The sequence below is a fragment of the Pteropus vampyrus genome, unplaced genomic scaffold (assembly GCF_000151845.1).
Source record: "Pteropus vampyrus isolate Shadow unplaced genomic scaffold, Pvam_2.0 Scaffold303, whole genome shotgun sequence".
In the NCBI taxonomy this organism is placed as follows: Eukaryota; Metazoa; Chordata; class Mammalia; order Chiroptera; family Pteropodidae; genus Pteropus; species Pteropus vampyrus.
The window spans coordinates 501,033-517,349 of NW_011889084.1; the positions used below are offsets into that span (position 1 = coordinate 501,033).

General features: G+C 49.7%; 1 protein-coding gene across 1 annotated transcript in view; it reads right to left on the reverse strand.

The window, feature by feature from the left end:
• The window catches only part of IL4R (interleukin 4 receptor), a 40,122-nt gene extending 26,405 nt beyond the window's left edge, over positions 1-13,717 (reverse strand). Inside the window, exon 1 of the mRNA XM_011376977.2 lies at positions 13,579-13,717. The gene's annotated coding sequence lies outside the window, so the exon portion shown is untranslated. The remainder of the gene's footprint in view (positions 1-13,578) is intronic.
• Positions 13,718-16,317: the final 2,600 nt, after the last annotated feature.

The following is a 16,317-nucleotide window of genomic DNA, read 5'->3' on the forward strand; positions in this document are numbered from 1 at the left end:
TCTGAGCAAGATCAGCGTGGATTATATCGACATCGTATCCTGGCTGGGATATTGTCCTACAGTTTGGTAAGAAGTTACTGGTGGAGGAAACTTAGAGTATAGGAGATCCCCTCTCCCCCTGCAACAAGTCTTTGCCTCTGAGCACACCGACACACTCCCAGCCTTTTCCCCCCTCACAGTCTTTAAACCCCATCCCTCTATTACTTATCACAGCGCCCTGTTTACTTCTGCCATATATTTATCGCCATCTCTAATCATATCACTGAGGTTACATGTGAATGTTTATTTTATTATAGGATGTAGACGGCAAAGAGAGAAAAACTTGACTGCAAAAATTTTCAACTTCCCTAAGTCAAAACAGGCCATAAAAAAAGAAAAAAAAAAAAAAACAGAAAGCAAGCAAAAGACCAGAAAAAGGTAGCAATCTACATGACAGAGGGTTAATATAGAAAGAGGTCTCACAAATCAATAAGACAAACATGCCTTTAAGAAAAACAGGCAAAGGAGTAATAGCCCCTCTCATTCTGCTGCTTGTTCATGAAGTTGAGAAAATAAAGATAACCTGTAACATTTAAATGATACTTTTAGCTATATATGCATTGTTTATCTACCCCCATGAGAATGCGAGCCCCATAAGGGCAGAGTTTTATGCTTGCCATGGCCACTGTTTTGTCCCCAGTGCCTAAAGAGTGTCCGCCATTTACACAGTATATGCTCAATAAACATCTATTAAATGAATGATTGGCTAAAATTCGACAATAACAAATTCAATCATCTTTTTAAACAGGGAGCATGTACCAAGCTTCTGCCCACAATAATTGCTATGCATATGTAGTCCCTGGCATTGTCCTTGGTGCTTACAAAGTATTAATCAATTTGCCATTCGCAACAACTCTATGACGTAGGTGCCATTAAAATTACCATATTATGGATGAGGAGACCGAGGCACAGAGAGATTAGTCGCAGAACTAGGATTTGAACCGGGGTGATCCGACTCGAGAATCCATGCGCCTAACCACTGTGTTTTGCTGCCTCTGAAATGCAGTCTCTGCAACCCTGGGATGTGGTATCATTGGCCAAAGAGGAAAACTGAAGCCGAGAAAGGGCAACTGACAAGGCCAAGGTCATGGAGTTAGGAAACGAAATAGTCAGTGACAGTCTGAGCCGGAAAGACAGCAGAAGTGCCCAGAGTGGGAAACACTCCTGCTGGCAGAGAAACACACTTAACTCACTCTTTATTTGGGGGTAGATGAGTAGCAAGTCTCGAAATGCCGGAAGCCAGCAGCAGTCCAGAAGTGACCAAGGAGATTCTTCCCGAGCCCAGGGGGGGCACAGGCCTCTTGCTCCTCTTTCTACTTTTGACCACAATCGGCTTGGAGGGTGGAGACTGGATCAGCAGGCAGGATGCAGTCAGTCCCATGACAAGAGGCATGTGGAGAGGAAGCCAGCAACACAGCAGGGGCTGTGGTGGGCTCCGAGGAGCCAATGATCCCTGAGACTCCACCACAATCTGTAAGCCAGCCTGGAGCTTCCTCTGGCCTCTCAAACAGCTGGGCTGATCTGGCTGGGGGCCAGGGACACACTTCTCCCTGAGGCAGCAGCTTTCCTGGAACTGCTGCCTGCCTGGGGTTCCCAGAACAGGCAGCCACGTCAGCAGCCCCACCCTGGATGGTGAGGTAGGCCAGGCCAAGGCCCCAAAATGGCCTAGGCTCTGCCTGCCTACACCACCCAGCAAGTGACGAGAAGAGGTGGCAGCAGGCTGGTTCTACTGCTACCAGGAGCAAGAATCAGGAACCTCAGCCAACAGAGCCCACAAGGCTCCCGTGTCCCTACTGGCTCCTCCAGGCCCCCACCCACTCTCTCACGCCCTCATGTATTCTTGTTGCAGGTGTTTTCTGAGCACCTACTACGTGCCAGGTACTATAGATGCGAGAAAGACCACTCATTCATGCCTTTCTTCCTTCTTTCCTTTGACAAATATTGAGTGAGCTGACATATTTCAAACCATCCATGTGGCTGCGTGGTGCGAAAGGCCTGTGGGGTCAAGGGCAGAAGCAGGGACCAGTGAGGAGGCTACTGGCTACCGGTTCAGGCAACAGGTGCCAGGTCTGCACGTGGTTGTGGGGAAGGACCGGTAAGAGTGGGCTGGATTCTAGATCTCTTGGAAGGCAGAGCCAAGAGAATGGATTCTGCGGAGTGGGTGAAAGGAAAACAGGGCTAATGGGGTCAAGAAGGTGTCCGGGGCTTCTGGCCCTGAAAGGATGGCGTGGCCATTTACTGGGATGGAGCGGACCATGGGAGGAACCAGTGTGAGAAACAGGCTTGCAGCGGGCAGTGGGGACACCATCAGAAAATGTAAGAGGCAGTTAAGAGGCAGCTGTCAGCAAGGACCTATGCCAGTCCTTGAGGGTCAGGTGTCCCAGGGGCATGAATGTCCCACAGAGGGCACCGTGGGCTTCCTGAGGGCAGGGAGCGCTTCTCATCCACGTCACCAGGGCATCAAGCCCAGTGCCCGGCACACAGCAGGCACTCAAAAAATCCACGTGTGTACTTCACTGTGTTCTTACGGTTACACATATGCAGAGCTTCTTCAATGCCATGCACTGTTCTAGATGCTTTAGAAACCCCCATGAGATGAGTACGATTACTAAACTCATTTTACAGATTCTTCAGGGTTCTAAGAGAGGAAGGGATAAAGGGAAGGGATGAGTGAAAGTGAGTAAATAGCCAGGGGTGGGGGGCACGACCCAGCTCCTGTCCCACGAAACGGGCCCTTGGCTGCAACAGCAGGTAGAAGGCGAGGACGTGACGACAGCAGAGAGGTCAGCAGGGCCAGACAACAACACTGCCCACCAGGCACGGTAAGCGATCAGGGCTCTGTCCGCAGGGCAGTGGCGAGCCACGAAGACTGTTCGGCAGGAGAGGAGTTGCTTTCCAGAACTCCCACTCCAGCCTTTGTGTGGACGACCACCAGGCAAGATGGAGGTGGCTGGGAGAGAAGAGGGTGCCGCTGGAGCTGGACGAGAGGGGCAGACTCCAGCCACGTTTGGGAGGTGGACGTGGCAGAGTCTGGTGATGACTGGTGCCAGAGGCAGCTGGGAGCCAAGAGGGGGCCTTGGTCTGGGGCAGCGGCAGATGGTGATGCTGGGAAAGGGAGCAAGCAGGCTTGCTGGGGACAATCGCACGCGCTGCCGAGCTGTGGACACAGTGAGTCTAAGCAGGCCGTGGGCCCTGGAAGCCATCGAGAAGGCCGTACGTCCTCATGGCCTGGAGCTCAGAAGGAAGGCTCGGGCTCGAGACAGATTTGAGGGTCACGAGCTGTAACTAACTGGAGCTACGGGGTTGTGCAGAGAGAGATACGATTTTCTCCGAGAGGGACAGGAAAGGGCCAGAGACTGTGGACCTCTCTCACAAGCCACGATTGGGCCGGACCCCCTGGTGGGGGACCCCATCTCAGGGGCAGGCTGGCATCTCGTGCCAATGGCCATTTTATGGCAATGTGGACACTCGTGTTGGCTGTGAACATGTCAAGTCCAAGCAGCCAGAGGGGACCCCGGGGGGCATCTGAGTGACTCTATGTAGGATTTTGGAAGCCGTGGCCATCTGCGAAAGGTGCCGGGGGCCCCGGGGAGGAGGCTGAGCCAGCAGCCAACCTTCATCACTCTCGGGCCCTTCTCTTGCTTTATCTCTCTGCACAGCACTTAACTCCCTGCAGCATTCTGCACCCGCACGCCTCCCGTTCACTGTCCAAATGCCCACCGGATGGAAGGCTCCCATGAGGCCGGGGCCTGTGTCCACCTCGCTCACTTTTATGGAGTGACAGAGCCTAGGGCAGTGCCTAGCACAGAGTAGGAGGGTCTAAGTATACTTACTAAATGGAAGAATGAATGAACAAACTGCTCCTGGCTGTGTGCAAGGGGCCTGGTCAGCCATCCCTGATGGAGGCAAGGTTACAGCCCCAAAAGCTGACATTTTCCTCCTCTCACTGCTGAATAAACACTGACTGATTCTGGCTTGGAGTCTCCTTAATACCATAATGCAGGCACCGATGAGCCACAAAGGAGAGCTAATCTCCTGGGAGCTGGTAATTGGGGCATTATCATGATTATTACTCACTGCCCTGAAGAGCAGAGCCATAACGTCTGGCCTCAGGACGTTGATTAGATTTTGGCTATCTTAGCAACAGTCACAGCTCCTAATGAGCCTCCTTCCTGAAGTCTGCAGAAGTCACAATTGCCCCCGTGTGTCCCCAGTTCCTTGAGCTCTCCAATGACTTTTCTGTCTATGGGTTCCACTCCTCCCTAACCCAAGGAATATGGCAGGTGCAGTTATCATCCCTATTGTAGATGGGGAAACTGAGGCCCAGAAAGGTTCAAGAACCTGCTTAAGAATGCACAGCTAGTAAGTGGTGGGGCTGGGATTTGAATGTGGACCTTCTGGCTCTGGAGCTGCAGCACAACTCACTCCTGATGTACACCTCTGTGTTTGCTCCTCCTGCAAGCCTCCTATGGAAGATGTGGCCAAACAATCCCCCTACATGAGGTGGGGGGCGGGGGCGGTGAGCAGGGACCAAGGCTCAGAGGAGTTCAGATATAGTCTCAAGGTGACGAGGCAGGAAGTGGTCAAGCTAGAACCTGGCCTCCATCCCTGTGTGCTCGGTCCTCCCCAGTGAACTTGTCTCAATGGTGACCACAACTTTGACCCTAGACCAACCAGAAACCGGTGACACACGAACAAGGATAAGAGCTCCCTGTTCGTTTTCTGTCTGCAGACAGGTAGTGAGGTACTCTCCCTCAAGTTCTTCCTGTTGTCTCACCCCATATAATTTCTGGCACAGTCAGGGACACAGAGACGTGCAGGGCTGCTCATATGAGCAGGGACTCTAAGACACGGAAGTATAATTCTAGGTCTAAGTTGCAGGCCCCACCCTGGCTGTCTGAGAAATCTTGGCAAGCTGGGGTCCCCCGAGAGCCTCAGTCTCCTCATTGTGAAAGGCAGGCATAGTCACCTGCCTCACAGTGGGGTAGAAGGGAGGTGAAGAGACCATAGGTGGGTGGAAGGGGCCTCAGACAGTGTTGATGAAGCAGGTGGCAAAAGCTCATCTCTAAACACCAAGTAAGCTCTGAGACCCTGAGCAAATGACAGCTGCTGTGACAGCACAGGTAGGTCTCACAGGTATAAGCTGAGCAAAGGAAGCTGGGCTCGAAAAAACAGTAAGAACTCTATGGACATAAAGTTCAGAAGGAGACAAATTGATCTTGGAAGCAGAAGTTAGGATAGTGTCCTTGGGATAGCAGGGGGTCAGGAGCATGACCAGGGGGAGGCAAAAGGGAACCTTCTGGGAACCAGTCATGCTTTGTTTCTTGATTGGGTAATACACACGTGTTCACGCATGAAGCTGTGTACTTGTCTGCACACATGTTGCAACAAAAAGGAAATGAAAAAAATATGGCTGAGAAGGGAGAGGAGTGTGTAATCTAGGGTAATGGGGTGTGTCAGCAAAGATCTCAGAACCATCCATTCTCAGGGCTGGAAGGGTTCCCAAAGTTCCTTAGCTCACTCCCGATGCCACTTCAGGTCCCCTTAGACCTTTACACGGGTCCATCCCAGCCACCTCCTTCATGGCCACAGAGTCGCCTCCTCCACAGCAAACTCAAATATCTAAGAGAACTGAGATCTCAGTGAACAGAGAGGAGACAAGTGGCAAGCACATGCCCAGTCCCAAAAGGCAGCCACCACACTGCTTCGGTGGCTTTGTGTCATGTGAGAATGAAGGCGCAGCCATTGCTAGGTCTTTGATTTCTCAAAAGAAGCCAAAAATCTAGATTTTTATGCATGTTATGCTGATTTTTAGATGCTGGAAATGAGTTCAATTTTCAAAAACCACACCCCACATTTGTGGTCCCTTTTCGCCTACGATCACCAGCTGGTGTCCTCCTGGGTAGGTGGGTGTCTTGCGATGCCAAAAGACCCACAACAAGAGGAAAGGAACAACAGATGCGACCTCCACACCTTCCCCAAGCACTGGCACCCCCGAAGGTGAAAGGCTGCCTTTTCAAGAGATGTGGGGCTAGAGACACCCCACCACTTGCTCTGTGTGGCGGAGCAGCATCATGGTGTCAGTGAGGATTTCAAAAATTTTGCAAGCTCCACCGCCTTCCTCCTCAGTGGAGGGTGAGGGGCCCAAGAGCAACCCTTACAAACTCTGCATCCTCCCACCCCTGCCCCGCCCAGCCCCAAACACGCCACAGACTCCCCCAACTCGCTATTTGCTCTGCCTCTCAGTGCGTCTTGTGCCACGCCCTCAGGATATTCCTGGTCCAACCTTGCTCTTCCCTCAGCCCACCTCACCCCTCTGCCTGTCCGTCCCTCTGTCCCACCATCCTTTCCATTCTTGGTAATAATGAGCTGCTCCCATCATTTCTCTCCCTTTCCAGACTGGAAGTTCCTCCAGGCCAGCCAGGGACTGCGTCTTACTCATATTTCCTTGTGAACAGAGAAGGCATCCAACCAAAGGCGGCCAAACGGAAGCCACTAGCTGTCTCATCAAGGATGCTTCCGCTCCTCCGAGCCTTTACACATGCCGTTCTCGCTGCCTAGGGTACCAGCCAATATCTACACCCAACGAGTGATATGTGTACAGGGATATTTGCAATGCCTTTCATATTGACTGTCATAGTTATTTTCACAAAAACCCAGAGAGAAAGGCAAAGCAGATCATATCCCCCTTTTACAGATGAAGAAACTGAGGATCAAACAGGGAAAATGACTTATATAATATTACTAAGCAAGTGGGTTGCAGAGCTGAGACTGAGATGCAAGTTTTTTTTTTAATCATCTGGCCACAAGAATGGGGTCAAATAATAGGCCTACAACTTTAGAGTTGAAGAAAAGGAAATAAAGGATTGGAAAATTAGTCAAGAAAAATACAAATAAAGATAATGGGTATATTAATACTAAATAAAACAGAATTGAAGGCATCTTAGTATAAAAAGAGAGAAAGGTGACTATTTTATACTGACAAAAGGAGCAATGAATGCACCAAGAAGGTATAAAAATCATGAATCCTTTTTCCAATCATATATTCTATTTACATGCACCTAATAACATAGCTTTGAAAATAAAGCAAAAAAATGGAGAGAAAACCAAGGAGAAATGAACAGATCCTCTATCACAGTGGAAGATAAATCAGGGAGACAAAAACACATAAGACCATAGAAAATATGAATGCTATAGGTGGCAAGCTTGATCTAGAACTTTACACCCAACAGAAAATACATATCCTTTCAAAAATACAACATACAGAAAAATTGACCAGAAAATCCTACAGATAAGATCTCAAAATTCTCCATCACTGATATCATAGAAGCCACAAATATTGACCATAATGCAACAAATTTAGAAACTAACAATTAAAAAAAAAACTTTCAAAACCTTTCCACCCATCTTAAAACATTAAAAAAGTACATAACATTTTTAAACAAAAGAGAAATTATAAATATTTTACCAGTGAATGACACTGTGTATTAAGACCTGTGGAATAAAGCCAAAGCAGTACTCAGATAAAATATATATAGCCATTTAGCCTTAAGTTCATTTATTTTAAAACAAGAAAGGCTGAAAACAACTGTTAGCCTTAAACAAGGAACCTCAGAATGGAAGACACTTTGATGCAGCTCATAAAGAAGAGAGATCTGGAGGTTTTAACTGGCAAGCCCAGTATGAGCCCCAAGTGGGATATGGCTACTACGAAATATGACAGCAGGTTGCATCAACAGAGGTATGGGCTCCAGATCAAAGAAGGTGATACTTCCCCTCCTCTGTGACTAGGCAGGCTTTGGGGAAAGTAATGGGTTTCATAGAGGACTCTGACCAACTGGATCATGTCTAAAGCTAGACTGAACTCTTAACAACTCCGAGTCAAGAAGAATGATTAAAAGAACTATGGCTGTATAGTCTGAAAAAGAGAAATATCGGGCTGTCATTATAGGGCGAAGTTTACTACCTCCAAGGGGCAAAACCAGACCCAGAAAGTAAAAGCTCCTGGAAAGCGAATTTGGCTATATCTCAGGAAAGATTTTTAGCCAGTCGTCTAGCTGTAGAAATCTGGCTTCTGGAAGGCCTCTGCCCCATTGTTTCAGGAAAGACTATCAGGAGGCTGTGGCTGTGGGCTTGGAGGGCTGCCAGACCAGAGATCTGGTGTCTCCTCTCCAGAGAAGCTCTGTTTCTCTTGAAAAGGCAGAACGCTTTCCTGGCTGCTCTGGGAAAACCTCAGGCCTTCCTCCATTCTCCAAAATGGTTCTCAGTGACTGTACTCCCTTACCTCTGACCAAGAAATTCAGTATTTTTAAACTCTACTCGTTGTGGGGCGGGGTTGGCTCGGAACAGTGGTTTAGTGCAAAGGCTTCCACGTCAGCGACATCGGATTTGAATCCAGACTCTGCCCCTTCCAAGTTGTGTCATCCATGAGCCTCAGTTTTCTTCTCAGGGAAATGGGGAGGCACCTAATGATCTGAGTAGCAAGTGGGCCTTCAGCATTTAAGCCCAGTCTCCATTATGCGTTGAAACACAATGGTGAAGACTGAGAACTCTGGAGCAGCCGGGTCCACGGCCCTGCTCTGCCACCTGCCAGCTGTGTGATCCTGAACAAGTTACTAACCCATTCCGTGCCTGTTTCTTCATCTGTAAAATCTGGATAAGGGCAGTTGCTACCTTGTAGGGTTATTCTACAAATTGAATGAGATAATGCAGGTATGCAGGTTACCTCCCTGACCTATGTCCCTACCCTCAGTTCCATCCAACCTTATCTACTTCCTTGCTGTGGGCCAAACACACAAAGTCTATTTCCACCTCGGGGCCTCTGTACTTGCTAGTCTCTCTGCCAGGATCACTCTCCCCAGATGGCCACAGGTCTTTTTACTTCAGGTTTTAGCTCAAAAGTCACCTTCATGGAGTCACCTCCCCCAACTAGACTACCAGCTCCACCAGGGCTCTCGCTTTCACGTCATAGGCTGTTGTGTCCCCAGCCCCTGGCATGTTTGCTGAGTGACTGTAAACAGTGAACCTAGTGCTGCCACTCCAGACGCATGCTGCTTTCATCTTCGTAAGCTGGCTCTGCAGGCTGGAGGCTGTTAGCCCCTTGATAAAGGCACTGCTCAGAACTACACACATGTCCCTCAGGAAACCTGTTCCTCCAGACTCTTGAGGACCACCCTCTCCTCCACTCGCCAGGACCCATATCCTCCCTCTTTCACTGGAGAAAGGAGGAAGGCACTCAGATGCTGGCCCAGCTAGCAATTGTCCCCTGCGAGTCACCCAAGCCTGCTTTAGCCAAGACTCTGAATTTTTTTAAACAAAAAAAGGTGGTGAGGAGGCCCATGGGAACCTCTAGGGTGAGAATGAGTCAGTCAGAGCCAAACATGAAACTTCACAGGCATCGCCACTTCTTGGAAAGGCACAGACACACGCACTGAGACAGAACTGTGCACGCAGAGCGGGGAGCCAAGAAGTGGGGTTGGTGGGATGGACAAGATCTCCTCTACCATGGTCCCCTCCACCTGGCCCGTTCTTCCAGGCCTCTGCCCCTTGTCTTTCTAATGTCCCTCCTCAGAGAGGCCCCTGACCTCGCCCTCAGCCTACTTCACTTTTCCTCCTCGCACTGTCTTCATTCTCTCATGTGAAATCCTGGGGGCCAAGCGTGTTTCAGAATTCAGAATTACTCAGATTATAGAAAGGTCATCGTGTGTAAAATACCACTTGACGTAAGCACCCCCGCCCCCACATGTCCAGAACAGCACTCCACAACTCATCACATGAATATCTCTGTAGCAAGACAGACACGCATTCACACCAAGGAAGAAAAATGAAGCCCCCAAAGAGCCTCGTGTTTAGTTCATATCAGGTCATGCTTCCAAAGAGTTATGAAAAAACTTTTGGTTTTCAGAGCTTATGGATTTCAGAATTACAGTTAAGGGGTGTAGATCTGTCTATATGTATTTGTTTATGTATTGCCTGTCTTCTCAACTGGAATTTAAACTCCAGGAGAACGAGGATTTTGTCCAGCGCTCTTTGTCAGTAGCAACTGGCATGGTACCTGGCAAATACTGGTACTCAATAAGTATTTGAAGAAGAAATAAATGCAGATGCTAGATATGTAGAAGCAACTCTGTCCTAAATGGGGAGAGAAACGGCAATTACTGAACCAAAGGCAAGATGCCTATAAAAATTCTCTCTTAAACAGCCCCCCTACCAATATCTACTTTACTGACAAGCAAACTGAGATTCAGAGAGGCTAAGCAACTGCTTCCAGATCACGGATAGGAAGCAGCAAACTCACATTCGAAGCCGGGGCCCCTGTCTTCAAGCCTGTGCCTCTAGCTAAGAGATGTCTTGTTGGAAGTCACACAATAAAGTAACAGGGATATGGCTCATCTGATGCTGGATCCTGCAGGACACTCCAGCTGCCACTGGAATTCTCTCAATTACACTCTTGCAAGGGCAAGTTCATAAAACGTCCAAGCAAGCCACTGGCCTCTCTTCTAGACTAGCCAAAGGGAAGTGTGGCCAAACATGACCCGGCACATCACATTGTCGGCCATGAGTAATACTGGGAAATGTGTCCCTCTTGGTCACCCCAGCAAACTGGGACAGTGGGAAAGAACACAAGTTGGGAAGGAAAGCAGGTTCGCATCCCTCCGTCACTCCAAAACATGGGACCTTAGGCAAGGCCTAAGACTTGCAAAAAAGGTAGACTAAACCCCATCTAATGGGGTTCATTTATTTATTTAACAAATATATAGTGCTTATTTCATACCAGGCACTGTTCTGTATGCTTGACACTTACTAATTCACTTCATTATCACTACAACGGTATAAAGTAGTCATTACAATTTCACAAATGGGGAAACTAAGGTCCTGAGAAGTCAGCTACTAAGTAAGTAGCAAGGCCAGCCTCTGGGCAAACTGGCTCCAGAGTCCACGCTCTTAACCTCCAGACTATACTTCTTGACAGGTATCAACAGACATTAACATTTATTTTAAACACACTATGTGTTGAAAATTGTGTTAAGTACCTTATAAAACATGTTGCCATTAACCCTCATAAAAGCCCAATTCCACAAATACGAGGAAACAAAGCCGCTGGGAGCTTTGATCTCCGCCTGCCTCCCAGATGCATGGAGGTCAGCTGAGGGCAGTGGGCTCTTTGACCCTGAACTTCCTCCAGGAGGGCTCCAGGAAAGGTTCTGTCCTCTCACTTATTTGACCTCAAATCAGGAAACTGTGAAAACCTTAGGCGACAGCCTCCCCACCCCTGCCTGGGCTTTCTGTGACCCTGGGATCATGCTGTATAAGACACATCAGTTCTGAGTCACTGCCCAGAATGTGGCAATCCTCAGGTCATGCCAGACCTGCTGGTAAATGGTTGTGTTATAACCAGGGCAACTCACTGGTGGTTTTCCCCCTGCTGCCTTCCTAGGGCCTCCCCCCAGGTTTGGCTCTGGAGGTCCAGGGTGGAGCCCAGGAATCTGCATTGTGATTTTTATGGCTCAGGCAAAGATAGACTACACTGGCCTACTCCTCAGCAAGGTCTTCAAGGCCTTCTACAACGCAGCCCACTTTTCTGTCCCTCGTCCCTCCCTGGCTTCTCCCTACTCCACAGGCATCACAGGCCACGCCCTTCACACCTCCCAGCCTTTGTCCATGCTGTTCCCCCTGCTCAGCATACCTCTCCCTCCCACTCTCCCCTGCCAAGTTCCTCTATTACTCCTTCAAGGCTGGCTCAGGAGTCCCTGCTCCATGAAGCCTGTCTCACTGCCCCATGAAGAGTTGATCACCCCTACTGTGCTCCCCCTCCCCAGAGGGAGACCTCCTTGAGGGCAAACTCCAGTGGCCTGAACAGCACTGAAGGAGTGCCCACTAGGAGCCCCATGAGTGCTAATGAGCGAGTGACCGACTGGGCGTCACCTCCCAATCCATACCTCAACATCTCTATAATCACAAGATGGACTAGCTGAGTGCAAAGGGTCTTTGCAGGACGTAGACATCCCGACTGTGCAGGAAATCCGGGCCAAATAGGACAGCTGAGTCTCAGTTTCCCCCATCAGACTGTAGGATTTTAATAAAGGTGCCGATGTCCCAGCAAATGCTCCAGCTCCTAAACGGCCACCCATAAAGGAGGAGCAGCAGGCAGGTCACAGCTCACAGAGAGCTGGGGACAGGCAGAGGCTAGGATTCAAGCAGGATTAGTACTGGCCTGGGGGCAATCTGCGAACCCCAGCATCCGCCACCAGTCTGCTGATCCTCAGTGTCTCCCGATTATAGAAAATAAAGATTTTGTTTTTTTAAAAATCCAGATTAGCATTGGTTAATAAGGCTGTGTATAATTCAATAACATGTCCACAGATACAGAAAGCATTTTGATGGTTATCATAATCGGGGGTGGGGGAATGGGTGAAGGGTGGCAGGAATTAAGAGGTACAAATTGGTAGTTACAAGATAGTCATGGGGATGTGGAGTATAGCATGTGGAATATAGTCAGTATTATTATAATAACTATGTATGATGTCAGATGGGTACTGGATTTATCAGGGTGATCATTTCATAATTTATATAAATGTCTAATCACTGTGTTGTATCCCTAAAACTAATATAATATTGTATGTCAACTACGATTGAAAAAAATAAAAATATAAAAATAAAAAAGTAAAAAAAATAACAATAATCCCGATTCCTGGGTTTATGAATCTGAAGCTCAAGGAATGCCCAGGCCTGGAAATGTATATTTTAATCAAATTCCTGGAGAATTCATTTATGGGGTAGTTTGACAAATATTGTTGACAGGTGGAGGGCAGTGGGCTCTAACGTCTGGGTTCCCGCCCTGACCCACACTTTCTAGGTGGGTGTCACCTTGGGCAAGTTATTTAAGTTGCCTGTGCCTCCTCATCTGAAAAATGGCCACGATACATACACAGCACGACCAGAAAGGTTATTTTGAGGTTTAACTCGGAATACTTTGTCTTCAGAACAGAGCCTGCAGAAAATAAGACCCAGAAAATGATCGCTAGTATTGGGTCCATTCAATAATATTCAAATAAGGAGACCAAAGGTGAAAAGGGCCTTGTTTCCCCAGATCCCTTGACCTAGTATCAAATTTCAGTTTTCAAAACTTTCCCCATCCTTTCTCGGCCCCAAATCCTCATCAACTCCCTGTGGGTGGGGTCAGAGGTGACTCACTGCCCAGAGAAGGGCCCTGCGTGGCCCAAGACCTGCCTTACCCCACGTTCCGGATGTTCCCAAGCCCCCGAGCGACCATCTCAGACAGCACGAGCTTGGGGGGTGCACCGGCTGTCTGAGCACCCAGGAGCGCTCCGCCTTGGCTGCCCCTGGGCGACAGGGACCGAGCCGGGCGCTCTCTGTGCGCGGGCGGTCCCCGCGCGGGTCGGGGAGGTCCCGGCGACACCCTGCCTGGGGCCCCGTTGGTGGCCCAGCACTTTTCCGAAGCTGCTGAGTGCCGGCGATGATTCCCCCACCTGGCCCGCCTTCCTGTCTCCGACCCGCGCTCACGGCCCCGAACCCTACCTGTGCGTTCCAGGTCCATTCACCGAGCTGGAGCCCTAGCGGGAAGTGGGGACCCCGGGGTGGCCAGGCCTGGAAGGCGGCGCCGCTCGGGGTTTTCCTGAGCGCCGGACTCAGCCGGCCGGCTTCCTGAGCCCCGCCCCGCGCCCGCCCCGCGCCCGCCCCCGGATTTACATGCACCGCCCCGCCTGCGCACCCCCGCTTCCCCTCAGCTGCCCCGCCCCCGGCCCGGCCGCTAACTGCTTCTAGACTCCCTCCCCCGCCGCCTTCTCCCCGGAAACAGCCGGAGGTCACGCCCCGCGGAGAACTCGGCGTAGTTCCCAGGTGCTCTCAGAAGACAATCCCATATTCGGACTATTGTCGGACGATTTGGTTCTGGCCGGTCCCTCCGCCCCTCCCTCTGCCCTGCCCTCGCCTCACTTGGGTGAGCCGGCAGGTGGCAGGTGCATTTGGAGCTAGGGGGTTGGGCAACTTTAATCCTTCTCCCCTTCCCAACAGCCCAATCTAAGTGCCCAAGTGTGTCGTTCCTTCCACAAATGTTTACTGAACGCCTACAATATGCTGGGCTTCAGAAAAATTTGCATAGCAAAACAACCCTTCAATAGCTAGTACTACACGACAGGCCCTGTGCTAAGGCACTGCATGTATCATTAACTCATTTAATTCTCTCAGCAACCCTTATTACCATCACCCTTTTCTACTGAGGCACAGAACCTCTGAGGGGAAACTTGCTCAGACTCACACAGCACATGTGGCATTCAATGGGGAAACTGAGGCACAGAACCTCTGAGGGGAAACTTGCTCAGACTCACACAGCACATGTGGCATTCAAATCCAGGCTCTACAGACTACTAACCACTGGAAACAATAACATCCCTGATGTAGCCAGAAGGTAGGGAAAAACACTAAATGAATAAAAATATTGGGGGGTAATAAGAGGTCCCAAAAAGAAAGTAAAACAGAGCAGGACCTATTAAGCCAGTGGGGCTGATGGTTGGAAGGTGTCTCTGATGAGACGTTTGAGCTTAGAATCTGAAGAGGATGTGGGGAGAAGACTCGGGAGAGACAGCAGCAAGTACAAAGGCCCTGGGGTGGGAACCAACTTAGCGTGTTGTAGGAATTGCCTGCAGGCCAAGTTGGCTGGAGAGCACTGAGGAGGAGAAGGCAGAAGGAAGTGAGGGAGGAGAGGTGCAGACTCAGGCTTGGCAGTGCTGGGGACCCAGATAGTAATCTGACCCCACTTCGCCCTCAAGCAGATCTTGGTCTGAGAATGGAGGCAAACTCCTTGGAGCCAAGGACAGCCCAGTGGGATTGCCGTGGTGAGGGCAAGCCAGGGAAGCAGCAAAGCCTCTGGTACAGGTCGGCTTCCTAGGGGAGAGGGCTCAGTAGTTCAATTCTCTTTCATTATTCTTCGCGTGCTCATTCTTTCTTGGCCCTTCTGTGTGCCTAACAAGTACTGAGAAAACAGATATGATATGAAGATATGAAACAGACACAGGCTCTGCCCTCTGAGACCTTACAACCAGTGGACAAGACAGCCACTGACCCTCAAGTATGTGACTCAGTCCTAGGAGTCAGGGATGGCTTCCTGAAAGTAGTCTCTGAACGGAGTCATTGGAGAAAAGGGAGGGAAGAGAGGCATTCGGGTGGAGCAGACTACACGAGCAAACACTTGGAGGTGAGCCATGTCCTGAAGGGTGGAAAAACTATGATTATTCAGCATCGATTTACTGATGCCTCCATGTGCCAGGTCCTAAGCTAGAGCCTAGAAAGAGAGAAATAGACAGACCCAGCCCCTACTTTCCTAGCCCTGGGGATCTGGCTGGGGCCCTGACAACTAAACAGACACAAGCAATTGAGTATAATGAACGCTGGGGCAGCAAAGGGGACAGGAGAGAGCTCTCAGGAAGGACCAGGGAGCTTGGGCTTCCAGAGGAAGTAGGAACTGGCCAGACCAGGTGTGAATTCCACAGGTTAGATGGGAATTCCACAAAGACCACACCCGGCAGCTACAGCGGGTTGCTTCATGGAGAAGGGTTTGTTTCTGCCTGGAAAAGCTCACACACAGTCACACTCACCCACATATACAGTCACTCACTTTCATAGATTCGCCTGCCCAAACACATTGGCACTCATATACTCACACCCTCACACACACACTTGCACTCACATGCTCATATCCACATGCATTCACACTCAGGCATTTAGATAGCATACGCATTCATAGCCACTCACACTTATCCACAGACCCACATGTTCACACTTACACATCCACACACATCCACAGCCACACATGGACTCAAACTCATATACTCACACACCATCCTCTGACACACTCACTCCCTTACACACTTGCAGTCACACCCACACTCATTACTCACACATGCATGCACTTCCACACAGTCGATATATGAACCCTGAGCAGTTTAGAATAAACACTTCCAGCTTCTTTTCGTAAAGAAGAAACTTTCTGTCACATCTTGGTGTCTGAGTTTGAAGCCAATCTCATCTGGAGACAACAGCAGAAGTCTCACTTTGGGAATGTGTGGCCTGGGCTGTCTGCCCTACTGGCCTCCCAGACTGGGCTCCTACCCTGTTTTCTGCATCTTTAAGTCACTCTTCACTCTTTCCTCACTTGCCACCAGAATCCCTGCGTCCGCACACCAACTCAGCTACTTAACTACTAGGACTCTGGGTAAATTGGCTCAGTCCCTGTGCCTCAGCTTCCACATCTCCAAAGTG